The sequence below is a fragment of the Mustela putorius genome, unplaced genomic scaffold (assembly GCF_011764305.1).
Source record: "Mustela putorius furo isolate JIRA1106 unplaced genomic scaffold, ASM1176430v1.1 tig00003867_pilon_pilon_pilon, whole genome shotgun sequence".
Classification (NCBI taxonomy): Eukaryota; Metazoa; Chordata; class Mammalia; order Carnivora; family Mustelidae; genus Mustela; species Mustela putorius.
The window spans coordinates 22,485,729-22,499,251 of record NW_025422019.1 but is presented as its reverse complement, the minus strand read 5'-3'; the positions used below and the strand labels follow the sequence as shown (position 1 = coordinate 22,499,251).

Sequence of the window (13,523 nt, the reverse complement as noted above, 5' to 3'; positions counted from 1 at the left end):
ATTACTGAATTCCCCTACAAGTTCTAGCAGTTTTGGAGTGGAGTCTTTTGGATTTTACACATATAGTATCATATCATCTGCAAAGAGTGATAATTTGACTTCTTCTTTGCAAATTGGGATGCCTTTAATTTCCTTTTGTTGTCTGATTGCTCAGGCTAGGACTTCTAGTACTATGTTGAATAGTAGTGGTGATAATGGACATCCCTGCCATGTTCCTGAACTTAGCAGAAAAGCTTTCAGTTTTTCTCCATTGAGAATGATATTTGCGGTGGGTTTTTCACAGATGGCTTTGATGATATTGAGGTATGTGCCCTCTATCCCTACACTTTGAAGAGTTTTGATCAGGAAGGGATGCTGTACTTTGTCAAATGCTTTTTCGGCATCTATTGAGAATATCGTATGGCTCTTGTTCTTTCTTTTATTAATGAGTTGTATCACATTGATTGATTTGTGGATGTTGAACCAACCTTGCAGCCCTGGAATAAATCCCACTTGGTCGTGGTGAATAATCCTTTTAATGTACTATTGGATCCTCTTGGCTAGTATTTTGGTGAGAATTTTCGCATCTGTGTTCATCAAGGATATTGGTCTATAGCTCTCTTTTTTAATGGGATCCTTTTCTGGTTTTGGGATCAAGGTGATGCTGGCCTTATAAAATGAGTTTGGAAGTTTTCCTTCCATTTCTATTTTTTGGAACTGCTTCAGGAGAATAGGAATTATTTCTTCTTTAAATATTTGGTAGAATTCCCCTGGGAAGCCGTCTGGCCCTGGGCTTTTGTTTATTTGGAGAATTTTGATGACTGTTTCAATTTCCTTACTGGTTATGTGTCTGTTCAAGTTTTCTATTTCTTCCTGGTTCAGTTTTGGTAATTTATATGTCTCTAGGAATGCATCCATTTCTTCTGTGTTGTCAAATTTGTTGGCATAGAGTTGCTCATAGTATGTTCTTATAATTGTCTGTATTTCTTTGGTTTTAGCTGTGATCTCTCCTCTTTCATTCATGATTTTATTTATTTGGGTCCTTTTTCTTCTCTTTTTGATAAGTCTGGCCAGGGGTTTATCAATCTTATTAATTCTTTCAAAGAACCAACTCCTAGTTTTGTTGATTTGTTCTATTGCTTTTATTTCATTGATTTCTGCTCTGATCTTTATGATTTCTCTTCTCCTGCTGGGTTAGGGTTTCTTTCTTCTTTCTCCAGCTCCTTTAGGTGTAGGGTTAGCTTGTGTACTTGAGACCTTTCTTGTTTCTTGAGAAAGGCTTGTACCACTATTTACTTTCCTCTCAGGACCGCCTTTGTTGTGTCCCACAGATTTTGAACTGTTGTGTTTTCATTACCATTTGTTTCCATGAATTTTTCTAATTCTTCTTTAATTTCCTGGTTGACCCATCCATTTTTTAGAAGAATGATGTTTAGTCTCCATGTATTTGGGTTCTTTCCAAATTTCTTCTTGTGATTGAGTTCTAGCTTCAGAGCATTGTGGTCTGAAAATATGTAGGGAATGATCCCATCTTTTGATACTTGTTGAGACCTGATTTAGGACCCAGGATGTGATCTATTCTGGAGAATGTTCCATGTGCACTAGAGAAGAATGTATATTCTGTTGCTTTTGGATGAAATGTTCTGAATATATTTGTGATGTCCATCTGGTCCAGTGTGTCATTTAAGGCCTTTATTTCCTTGTTGATCTTTTGCTTGGATGATCTGTCCATTTCAGTGAGTGTTAAAGTCAGGGAGTGTTAAATTCCCCTACTATTATTGTATTATTGTTGATGTGTTTCTTTGATTTTGTTATTAATTGGTTTATATAGTTGGCTGCTACCATGTTAGGGGCATAGATATTTAAAATTGTTAGATCTTCTTGTTGGACAGACCCTTGGAATATGATATAGTGTCCTTCCTCATCTCTTATTATAGTCTTTGGCTTAAAATCTAATTGATCTGATATAAGGATTACCGCCCCAGCTTTCTTCTGATGTCCATTAGCATGGTAAATTCTTTTCTACCCTCTCACTTTAAATCTGGAGGTTTCTTTGGGTCTAAAATGAGTTTCTTGGAGGCAACATATAGATGGGTTTTGTTTTTTTATCCATTCTGATACCCTGTGTCTTTTGATTGGGGCATTTAGCCCATTAACATTCAGGGTAACTATTGAGAGATATGAATTTAGTGCCATTGTATTGCCTGTAAGGTGACTGTTACTGTATATGGTCTCTGTTCCTTTCTGATCTACCACTTGTAGGCTCTCTCTTTGCTTAGAGGACCCCTTTCAAGATTTCCTGTAGAGCTGGTTTGGTGTTTGCAAATTCTTTCAGTTTTTGTTTGTCCCAGAAGCTTTTTATCTCTCCTTCTATTTTCAATGATAGCCTAGCTGGATATAGTATTCTTGGCTGCATGTTTTTCTCATTTAGTCTTCTGAATATATCATGCCAGTTCTTTCTGGCCTGCCAGGTCTCTGTGGATAAGTCTGCTGCCAATCTAATATTTTTGCCATTGTATGTTACAGACTTCTTTTCCTGGGCTGCTTTCAGGATTTTATCTTTGTCACTAAGACTTGTAAATTTTACTATTAGGTGATGGGGTGTGGCCCTATTCTTGTTGATTTTGAGGGGGTTTCTCTGCAACTCCTGGATTTTGATGCTTGTTCCCTTTGCCATATTAGGGAAATTCTCTCCAATAATTCTCTTCAATATACCTTCTTCTCCCCTCTCTCTTTCGTCCTCTTCTTGAATCCCAATTATTCTAATCTTGTTTCGTCTTATGGTATCACTTATCTCTCGAATTCTCCCCTCGTGGTCCAGTAGTTGTTTGTCCCTCTTTGCTCAGCTTCTTTGTCATTTGGTCTTCTATATCACTAATTCTTTCTTCTGCCTCATTTATCCTAGCAGTAATAGTCTCCATTTTTTATTGCACCTCATTAATAGCTTTTTTTATTTCAACTTGTTTAGATTTTAGTTCTTTTATTTCTCCAGAGAGGCCTTTTATATCTCCCAAGAGGGTTTCTCTAATATCTTCCATGCCTTTTTTTAGGCCCAGCTAGAACCTTGAGAAGTATCATTCTGAACTTTAGATCTGACATATTACCAATGTCTGTATTGATGAGGTCCTTAGCCTTTGCTACAGACTCTTGTTCTTTTTCTTGTGGTGAATTTTTCTGCCTTGTCATTTTGTCCAGATAAGAGTATATGAAGGAGCAAGAAAATACTAAAAGGGTGGCAATGACCCCAGGAAAATATGCTTTAACCAAATCAGAAGATACCCCAAATCATGGGGGGGAGAAATGGGATAAAAAGAGGTTCAGAAAAAAGAGGAAACAATTAAAAAAAATAAAGAAAAATATAAGAAAGAATTATATATATATATATACATATATATATATGTATATATATATATATTAGATAAACTAGTTAAAACAGAAAAGGGTAAAAGTTAAAAAAAATTCAGGAGCAGAAGAAGAATTTTTTGAATTTTCAATTCAAAACATTAAAAAAAATTAAATTAACTGCAAGACTAAAGAATCATGGGGAGATAGCCATGAGTTCCGTGCTTTGCTTTCTCCTCCTCTGGAATTCCGCTGCTCTCCTTGGTATTGAACCTGCACTCCTTGGTAGGTTAACTTGGTCCTGGCTGGATTTCTTGTTGATCTTCTGGGGCTGGGGTGGGGGGGGTACTGTTGTAGTGATTCTCAAGTGTCTTTGCCCCAGGTGGAATTGCACCACCCTTACCAGGGTGAGTAATCCACTTTTGCTTGCTTTGGGAGCTTTTGTTCCCTGAATGCTTTCAGTAGAGTCCAGAGGATAGGAATGAAAATTGCAGCCTCCCAGTCTCCAGCCTAGAGGAGCTGTCAGCTCAGGGCCCCACTCTTCAGTGTGCCCTCAGAGAATAGCACCCAATCACTCCCGTCTCTCTGGCCTCTGGCCATGCTCCCAGCTCACCAGCCTGCGACCCTTTCAAGGTAACCCCAAGCTGAGAGCTCACTCCTCAGCTCTGTCTCTATTGCTGGCTTCCCTATTCTAATACCTGCAAGCTCTGTGACACTCAGACACTCCCGGTCCTTCTTTGACCCTGCGGGACCTGCACCACACTGACCCCACATGGGCTTCACCCAGGTTTAGCCTTTGGAGCGATGTACCTCAGTGGAACAGACTTTTAAAAGTCCTATTTAGTGCTCCATTGCTCCACCACTTGCCGGGAGCCAGCCCCTCCACCCGTAGTCTATCTTCCCATTGCTTTGGATTCACTTCTCCACCAGTCCTACCTTTCAGAAAGTGGTTTATTTTCTGTTTCTAGAATTGCTGTTCTTCTTCTCTTCAATCTCCCGTTGGATTTGTAGGTGTTTGCAATATTTAGATAAGCTATCTAGCTGATCTCCTGCTACCTGATGTAGTCTCAGCCTGCTACTTCTCTGCCATCTTGACTCCTCCCTCCTCCCTATGTCAGTATTTTTAAACAAAATTTTTCTCCTCCTTCCTCTTCCACCCTTTGCTCTTCAATTGTTTTTCTGTTTTTCTTCTTTTTCCTCACCTTCTGTTCCTTGTCCAAAGTGTTGAAATTTGAACTTTTACTACTGCAGCTGGGTCTCCCTGGCTCTAGGTACTTAATGGTTCTCAAACAATGCTCCCTGACTCTGGGTCCTCTCCTCCAATACCTTTCCTCCTTAATAAACTTTATATATGCTCTCTTGCTTCTCTAACCTGCAATTTCTTTAGGGAATCTAATTGTAACACACAATTTATACTTGTGAGGAAAAAATATATAGTACTTCCCCATGTGATAGAGGGAATTGTACTCTCAAAGAATCTCTAGACTTAGGCTTCCATTTTTTTTCTAATGGTGTTGTTCTTAATTGATTTTTTTTTAATTGAGGTAAAAATTAGTATGCTTTATATGAGTTTCAGCTGTATATTATAATTCAGTTTGTACACTACAAAGCAATTACTACCATAGGTCTAGTCACCATCCATCACTGTACAATTGAGACCCATCACCCACTTGCCTACCTTCTCAATTTCTTTCCCTTCTGATAACCAATATATTCTATATGACTTTGATTTTGTTCCCTTTTGTTTGTTTGGTTTTTAGATTTCATATATAAATGAAATTATATGGTATTTGTCTTTCACTATCTGACTTATTTCACTTAGTATAATACCCAAAAGGTTCATCCATGTTGTCACAAATACTGATTTTCTTTTTTATAGCTGAGTGGTATTCCATCATATCTATCTCTATATATCTATATCTATATATCACATGTTTTGATCAATTCATCCATTGATTGACACTTAGATTGTTTCCATAAGTTTGGTAATCATAAATTATGCTGCAGTGAATAGGGTTGCATATTTCTCTTTGAATTGGTGTTTTTGTTTTCTGAGGAAATACTCAGAAGTGGAGTTGCTGAATTTCATTAGTTCTATTTTCAGTTTTTTGAGGAATATCCATATAGGTTTCCATAGTGGCTTTATCAATTTACATTACCACCAACAGGGTATGAGTGTTCCATTTTCTTCACACCCTCTCCAACAGATGTTACTTCTTATCTCTTTGACAAAAGCCATTTTAACAAGAGTGAGATGATAATCTCATTATGGCTTTGATTTGCATTTCCCTGATAATTAATGATGTTGAACATCTTTCCATGTGCCTGTCAACCATCTCTATGTCTTCTTTGGAAAAATGTCTATTTAAATCCTCAGTCCATTTTATAATGAGGTTGTTTCTTTTGTTATTTTTGAATTATGTGTTCTTTATGTACTTTGTATATTAGCTCCTATATATGATGGGCAAATTTCTTCCATTTAGCACCTTGATTTGTGTTTTGTTGATGATTTCCTTTACTGTGTAGAAGATTTTAGCTTTGATGTAGGCCCATTTGTTTATTTTTGCTATTGTTTCCCTTGCCTATGAAGTCAAACAAACAAACAAACAAAAATTACTAAGACTGATGTCCAGGAGCTAACAATATATGTTTTCTTCTGAGATTTTATGATTTCAGGCTTTACATTCAAGTCTCTTATCAATTTTGAGTTAATTTTTGTGTGTGGTGTAAGATAGAAATCCAGTTTCATTCTTTCTCATGTGGTTGTCCAATTTTCCCAATTCCATTTATTGAAAAGACTGTCCTTTTCCTTTTGTGTATTTTTGACTACTGTATCATAAATTAATTGAGCATATATGTGTGGGTTTATTTTAGGGCCTGTACTCAAGTACATTTATTTGAGCCCCTCTTTTTTTCTTGTTCAATCCAGGTAAAGATTCATTTATTCTTTCAAAGAAACTTTTAGTTTCCTTGAGCATTTCTTTTATCTTCCTAGTCTCTATTGAATATATTTCTACTCTGATCTTTATTATTCCCTTCATTCTACTAATTTTGGGCATTATTTATTCTTCTTTTTTTTACTTCCTTTAGGTATACAGTTAGATTGTTGATGTGAGATTTTTTTGTATTTCTTCAGGTTAACTATTGCTAAAGACTTCCCTCATAAAACAGGTTTTGCTGCATCTCACAGATTTTGGCCTTTTGTATTTCAATTTTGATTCATCTCCAAGTTTTTTTTTTCCTTGAGTTTATCATTGAGCCATTGGCTATTTGGTAGCATGTTGTTTAATTTCTACATAATTTTGATTTTTATACTTTTCTTACTGTTGTGGTCAGAAAATATGCTTAATATGATTTCATTTTTTGTGAATTTGCTGAGACTTGCTCTGTGGTTAAACATCTTATCTATCCTGAAGAATGTTCCATGTGCTCTTGAGAAGAACATGTATTCTGCTTCTTTTGGATGGAATGTTCTATATTTATCTGCATCTAGCTGGTTTAATGTGTCATTTAAGGCCAATATTTCCTTATTGATTTTCTGTCTGGATATCCATCCATTGATGTAAGTGGCACTTAAACGTCCCCTATTATTATTGTATTGCTATTAGTTACTCTCTTTTAGTCTATTAATATTTGCTTTATATATTTATGTACTCCTTCACTGGGTGTATAAATACCTACATAAATACTTACAAATGTTATATCTCCTTTTTGTACTGATCATTATGTAATGCCCTTGTCTTTCATATAGTTTGTTTTGAAGTTTATTTTGTCTGATATAAGTATAACCCCCAGCAGAACACTTTTTTTCTTTTTTTCTTTTTTTTTTTAACTTTCCCTTTGCATGGAATATCTTTGGTCTGTGTGTGTCCTTATATCTGAAGTGAGTCTCTTGCAGGAAATATATGCATGGGTCTTGGGGTTTGTTTTTTGTTTGTTTGTTTTGTTTTGTTTTTCACATTCAGGCACTCTGTGTCTTTTGATTAGAGATTTACTCCATTTACATTTAAATAATTATTGATAGGTATATACTTATTGACATTCTGTTGATTGTATTGTGGACATTTTTGTAGTTTGTCTTTGTTTCTTTTTTTCTTCTTTTGTTCTCTTCCCTGTGGTTTGATGATTTTCTCTATTGTTATGTTTAGATTTCTTTCTGTCTTTGGTGTATCTACTATAGATTGTTTATTTGTGGTTACTATGTGGTCCACAAATAGCACTAGATAGATAGATAGATAGATAGATAGATAGAAATGCACACACGTACAGCTGGTTTATTTTGTTGATAGCATCTTACATCCAAACACATTAAAAAAATTACATCTTTATTACCCTCCCCTACCATGTATTCTATTCTTGATGTCACATTTTACTTCTCTTTCTAATTCTTAAAAAATTATTTTGATTAATTAATTATTTTTAGAAGCACCCTAAACTAGTTAATTTTATTTGTCCAAGCACTCATATTGCAAGCATTAAACCAAGTATGGTCTCTGATTCTGTGAGCCTAGATTCACATATTTGGGGAGATAAAAGCAAACCGTGACCCATGTATATGGATGAAAAACCAAGTTAATCACATTGTAGTTTTAAATTTCTACAGCTTAGAAGCCACAAGTCACAGATCTTTAAGGTCTTTCTGGATGTCCCACAACATATCTGCACTTTTATTGAGCTGGGCAACCTCATCATCCTTCAGCTTTTGGTTGATCACACTGGTTAAGCCCTGAGCGTTCAGGATACACATAAGGTTTAGGAAGATGTCATTCTCAATACCACATAGCCCCTTCACCATTGTGGACACTGGATAATTCTGGTTAGATTTTTCAACATGGGTTCAATGAGATCAGACACACTTAATCAAGTAGCTCAGTTGGTATATCCTTTTAGCTGGATGACTTCATAGACACTTTCCACAACCATCTTATGTACATCTAATGTACTTCCTTCCAATTTTCACTGTCATTTTATGTTCCCATTTCTGGATTCAGTTCCTGAAGAGAAACACCTGCCACATTCACTCTACTCCACATAGCCACACCTGAATCACCCTATTCTCCCAAAATCCATCCATGGCAGCTCCTGGGATGAATGCCAAAATTTTCAGCCATAAGATAGAGAGATCTAGCAGAATCTAGATTACACCACTTCCAATCACACAGTGCTTGGGTAGTCCACTTAGTTTCCAAGTAACATATGTGAGACTATCCACTAGGTTGGAAACCACAATTATGATACAATCAGGACTGTACTTGACTATCTGAAGAATAATGAATTTGAAGTCATAACATTCCTCTGCTCCAGATTTAGCTGTCTCTCTCTGTCCTGTTGGCGGACTCCCACAGTCACCACCACTATCTTAGAATTTGCAGTCACAGAATCATCTTTATCTGCCACAATTTTAGGTGTCTGAAGAAATAAGCTCCCATGTTGCAGATCCATCATTTCTTCTTTATCTTCAAAAATATCCACAAGGACAAGTTCAGCCAGGGACTTTCCCAGAATGCTGAAAGCACATGCCATATCAACTTGTCTAATTCCCACTACAATGATCTTATTGTTTGGGATGGTTGCCTCTTCTTCTATAACTGGTGCAATCAGTTTTTCCTTAAGAGTTGTCATTGTGCCCAGAGAGAATCAGCTGGGAGAGCCATGCAAAGACCATATTTTACATCTTTTTATTTTGTGTACTCCTTATCTAATTATTACAGCTATAATTAATTTTAGTATGTTTGTCTTTTAGCCTTCATGTTAGCTTTATAAATTGTTAATCCATTATCTTTATGACATATTATATTTATTAATGAGATTTTTACTTTCAGATGTTTGCTTGTTATTAGTTATTCCTTTTTCTTTTTATCTTAAAGAAGTCTCTTTAACATTTCTTTTAAGGCCACTTAGTGGTAATGAATTCCTTTGCATTTTGCTTATCTGGGAAACTCTATTTCTCTTTCAATTCCAAATAATAACCTTGCTGGATAAAGTATTTTTGTATGGAAGTTTTGCTTTGCTTTGTTTTGTTTTGTTTTTACTTTCAGCCCTCTGAACATGTCATCCCACTCCCATGTGGCCTATAAACATTCTGTTGATAAATCTGCTGATAGCCTTAAGGTTCCCCTTTATGTAAGAATTTGTTTTCCTCTTGCTGCTATTAATATTCTCTCTTCACCTTTAACTATTGACATTTTAATTCTACTGTATCTTGGTCTGGATCCCTTTTTATTTATTTTATGTGGAACTCTCTGTGCTTCCTGGAATAGGATGTCTAATCCCCCCCTTTATTTTTCCTAGATTATGGAAGTTTTCAAGCATACTTTTTTTTTTAATTTTTATTGAAATTCCAGATATTTAACATACAGTGTAATTAATTCAGGTGAAAAACCTAGCTATTCATTACTCACATATGATACCCAGTGATCATCACAAATGCCATTTTTAATACTTCACCATCCCACTACCCACCTCCCTTCCAGTAACCATCAGTTTTTTCTCTATGAGTGAGAGTCTGTTTTCTTGTTTGCCTCCCTTTTTTGCCTCCATATTCATCTGTTTTCTTAATTTCCACATATGAGTGAAATCATATGGTACTTGTCTTTCTTTGTCTAACTTCTTTTACTTAGCGTAATACTCTCTAGCTCTATCCATATCGTTGCAAATGGCAAAATTTCACTCTTTCTAAGGCTGAAGTTATATTTCATGTATGTATATGCAGCATTTGATGAAATTTATTCATCAGTCAATGGGCATTTGGGCTCTTCTCATAATTTGGCTATTGTTGATTATGTTGCTAAAAGCATCGAGGTGCATGTATCCCTTCAAATCAATATTTTAGTATCCTTTGTGTAAATACCTAGAAGTGCAAATGCTGAATTGTAGAGTAGCTCTAGTTTTAACTTTTTGAGGAACCTCCATCCTGTTTTCCAGAGTGGCTGTTACAGTTTGCATTCTCACCAACAGTGTGTAAGATGGTTCCCTTTTCTCCGCATCCTTGCCAACACCTGCTGTTTCTTGTATTGTTGATTTTAACTATTTTGACAGGTGTGAAGTGCTATCTCATTGTAGTTTTGATTTGTGTTTCCCTAATGATCAGTGATGTTGAGTGTCTTTTCATGTGTCTGTTAGCCATCTGTCTGTCTTCTTTGGAAAAATGTCTGTTCATGTTTTCTGCCTATTTTTTATCTGGATTATTTGTGTTTTTTTTGTTTTGTTTTGTTTTGTTTTATACCAATCCTTTGTTGGATATATCATTTACAAATATCTTCTCCCATTCAGAAGGTTGCCTTTTAGTTTTGTTAATTATTTCCTTCCCTGTGCAAAAGCTTTTATTTTAATGAAGTTCAATAGTTTATTTTTGCTTTTATTTCCCTTGCCTCTGGAAACATATCTCAAAAGAAGCTGCTATGGTCAATATCAAAGAGGATTTTGGTGGTTTCTTGTCTCATGTTTAGATCTTTCATCTGTTTTCCATTTATTTTTGTGTATGATATAAGAAAGCAGTTGAGTTTCATTCTTTTGCCTTTTGCTGTCCAGTTTTCCCAACACCAGTTGTTGAAGAGACTGTCTTTTTCCCATTGGATATTCTTTCCTGCTTTGTCAAAGTTTGTTTATCAAATAGTTGTGGATCCATTTCTGGGTTTTCTACTCTATTCCATTGATATATGACTGTTTTTGTGTTAGCACCGTACTGTCTTAATCAGTCATTATTTCTTTAAATAAATTATCTACCACCGTTCTCTCTTTCTTCTCCATCTGGGATTCCTATAATGCATGTTATTCTGTGTGATATTATCCAACAAGTTTCTTAATCTACCTTAACTTTTGTTGTTATTATTTTGTTTTTGTTTTTTCCTGTTTGCTCCACTGATTGGATGATTTCCACTGTCTTGTCTTCCATGTTGCTGATCCATTCTTCTCCTTAGTCTAGTTTGCTGCTGAACCCCTCCATTGTGTTTACATTTCAGCTATTATAATATATTGTATTATAGTCTTTTGACTTCTTTTTGGTACTTTCTTATGTTTTCTTCCCCTTTGTTGAAGTTCTGACTGTGTTCATTCATTCTTTTCCAGAGTTCGGTGAATATCTTTATGAACATTGAACTCTTACCTGGTAGATTATTTACCTCTGCATTATTAAGGTTTTTTTCTGAGGCTTTGTCTTATTCTTTCATTTGGAACTTATTCCTCTGTCTTTTCATTTTGCTTGACTCTCTGTTTTTGTTTTTATGCATTAGGTGAAATAGCTACCTCTCTCAGTCTTGAAGCAGTGGACTTGTGTAGCAGATAAGCCTTATCTTTTAAACTTTTTTTTTTTTTAGCTTGTGTTTGTTTCTCCCACCTATGTCTAAGTAACCCGATTTATTCTTTATAGTCCCAGGTGTTACAGGTGTGCCAAAATCTGTCAGTGTTGCAAAGGGAGGGCTTTTATACAGTGTATAGTTTTAGTCTTATTGTAAGATAGATCCTCAGGCAACAGCCTTTAAGATATATAAATATAGTCTTAATCATAAACCATTGTTCATAATCATAAAACATGCTGACTTTCAAACCTGAGAGATCTGGACAAAGTTTTTAAAATTATGCCTTTAGACATATGTACAATCCCTTTTCTGGGAGATATCAACAAAGACAAAAAAGGGCACTAATATAGTGATTCTTTACTTAGGTTCCCAGGGGACCTCTGACTTCTAAATGTCCTCAGGCTTAAATTCCAGAACAAGAAAATCGGCATTTTCACATAAATACTGGGAAAGTGTTTCAGTCTACTGTTTATGCAGTGCCCTGGGAATTGTAGCCTGCCGAGGTCTGTTTCTCCAACTGTTTCAGACCATGAGGCCCAGAAATGTAATCCTGCCTGACCAAGAGAGCTAGATGCTCAAGAAGTGTCCCCTGCGAATGCAGTACATCTCTCCCAGCTTTGGTAGGACAAGCAGTGGCTATGGTACATAAGGGTGGGGTGCTTGGCTGGCCAGTTAGAGCTGGACAGATTGTGGCTAATGTGTGCAAGGTCAGGGTGTCCAGGCTGGAGCTAGTAGTGTGGGTTGAGGAGGATTTTCTCTGAAACCATGTCTCTGCCTCTCCTACCTGTTTTAGTGTGGCCCTTTTATTCTTTGCTGTGGAGGTGCTATTTAGCTAGCTTTCATGTCCTTTTCATATGGCATTATTCTATATATATATGGCTGTAGATTTGTTGTGTCTATAGAAGAAGGTGAGTTCAGGATCCTTTTATGCCATCATATTAAAATCTCTTCTTTATTGATTTTCTTATAAAAATGTTTCTGAGTCTTTCATTTCCTTTGATTTATTTACTTTTAAACAAATGCAAAGACATTGATTATTATTTTACCTAAATACTAGCAAAACCCACATTGAGTATCAAGTACAGTTAATCTTTCATATCCTCTACAATTTCATTATAACCCATTTATTTTTGGTCTTTGTGCTTTAAAACTCTACAGAACAGGCATTAACTACTCTGAACAATAGGTTCACTTGTTAGGAAGATGAAATAGGTTGAAAACTAAAATATTGCCAGTGGGATCAGAAGTTGTAATACTTTTCTGCCTTTAATTTAGTATCCTTATTCTAATAGACAGGTTCTATAAAAATAAGATTTAAGAGAATAGTTATTGATCGACTGAGATTAAAATCTTATCCAAAAGGCATAATGACAGAACACGAAGCACAAAAGAATAAGAGAATGACATTGAGCTGTAAAATTTAATATTCCACTCTAAATTTGAATATATTATAACTTACTTATAAAATATAGTTTAACAGGTCTGCATAAGTAGAGGAAACTTTAGCCAGTTAGTAGAGAGAAAAAAAAAAATGAAAGCGTAGATATCTTAATCATGAAGGATGTTAAACATTTCTTCACTTAGGCCTCTGATTTGATAAAAAGCATATAACCTGAAGGAAGGATATGTAGGTAACAAGAGCAGTTTCGTGAAGAAACACTAAGAGTGGTGTGCTGAGGCACAAAGGGAGTCTGTATGGTGGGTTAGGAAAGTAACACTCAATTCCTGGGTTATGGTTTAGTTGAGTTTATTATAAACTAAATTTAGTAATTACTCCTTTTTTCTCTCAGAAAAAATCCTTAACAAATATTTCCTTCTAAGGAAAAAGGATGCATATATTTAGACTTAGAGAAATTTGAGGGAGTTAACTTAGTTGTTATCATTGAGGAGGAAAATGTTTTTATT

The 13,523-nt window shown here is 35.6% G+C and overlaps 1 protein-coding gene and 1 pseudogene across 1 annotated transcript in view; one reads left to right on the top strand and one right to left on the bottom strand.

The window, feature by feature from the left end:
• LRP1B (LDL receptor related protein 1B) overlaps positions 1-13,523 on the top strand; it is a 1,620,129-nt gene that overhangs the window by 974,980 nt on the left and 631,626 nt on the right. The gene's annotated exons all lie outside the window — the stretch shown is intronic.
• On the bottom strand, positions 7,940-8,943 carry LOC101680072 (annotated as a pseudogene).